This window comes from Cyprinodon variegatus, unplaced genomic scaffold (assembly GCF_000732505.1).
Source record: "Cyprinodon variegatus isolate N-32 unplaced genomic scaffold, C_variegatus-1.0 Scaffold667, whole genome shotgun sequence".
Lineage (NCBI taxonomy): Eukaryota > Metazoa > Chordata > Actinopteri > Cyprinodontiformes > Cyprinodontidae > Cyprinodon > Cyprinodon variegatus.
This window is the reverse complement of record NW_015151120.1, coordinates 69,670-70,823: the sequence shown is the minus strand read 5'-3', so window position 1 is coordinate 70,823 and position 1,154 is coordinate 69,670.

The following is a 1,154-nucleotide window of genomic DNA, read 5'->3' as shown; positions in this document are numbered from 1 at the left end:
CCTTTTGGGAAAATCTAAAAAGCAAGGCAGAACTGGAGCTGGATAAAGCAGGAACAAGCGTCCTTATATAAGCAGCTGTACTTCCTATTAGGAGTAGATGGATGTGCCGGTGATGGAAGAGTCAAAGAGGAGATATAGGGAAACTAATACTCACATTCTTACTAACTCAGTGCAGCACTCTAACCTGTCCCTTTTTCATTTAGGTAGCTATGAAAAAAGGAGCCATAGTCTGAGAGGTCAAGTTAAAACAAGAAGCCCCAGCATCTAACTTCTCCAAACAATCTGTGGAGTTAATTGATAATAAGTAGAAGTTGCAGAGAGAAGAGGAGTTAATAAAACAGTAGGGCTGCTCAAAAGCACAATGTTTATTTATAAAAGAAAGCAAGGAAACGCATCAAATAAAACTGGCAAATGGTCTGAAAACACAGCATCTCAAACTTTAAATTAAAAACAGATAAAATAAGATCAATAGTGCAACAATTTTCTTAATCAGAACCGCACACAACCTCTGTAAATTATCTAGCAATTTGTTTTAAATTTGGGACCAATATGTACCATATAGAAATATGGTAAATCACTCAGATGAAAACATTTCATGATTATTTCGATTATTGAGTTTTGATTAAATAAAAAGCTTCACATCGCCTGTTGGAGGGTTTTATGAAAAAAAAAAATCATTTAAAAAAAGAAATTGCTTCCATAAAGAACCATTTTACCTAATTGCCACTATAGGATTTCCTGACTGAATTGCAGCTAAAGAGAAATAGTCACACAAAACTTGTTTGAAGAAAATGTCATGAAACAGCAGTTTATAATCTACAGGGGCAACGCCAGGAATTTGGGGCCCCATGAAAGAAATATCTTAGCCTGGGTGCCATTCCGAACTTAGTCTCGCCCACAAGGTTTGAGGTCGGAAAGTTCGGTCTGGCATTGCTCCATAGTAGCGCGAGTATGATCGCCCACTCTCTGGCTTTATACGATGATGGACAGATGATCAACAGCAACGTAATCAACCATGTGACCAAAGCGCGCTTGGGTGACAACAACAATGGCTGCCGCCGGAGAGTTGAGGTGAGTAGATTCTGCTATTAGGTCTGTTCTAGAAGATATCGACAGCAAATTAATTTTAAAAGAGGAACAGAGAAATGCCATCA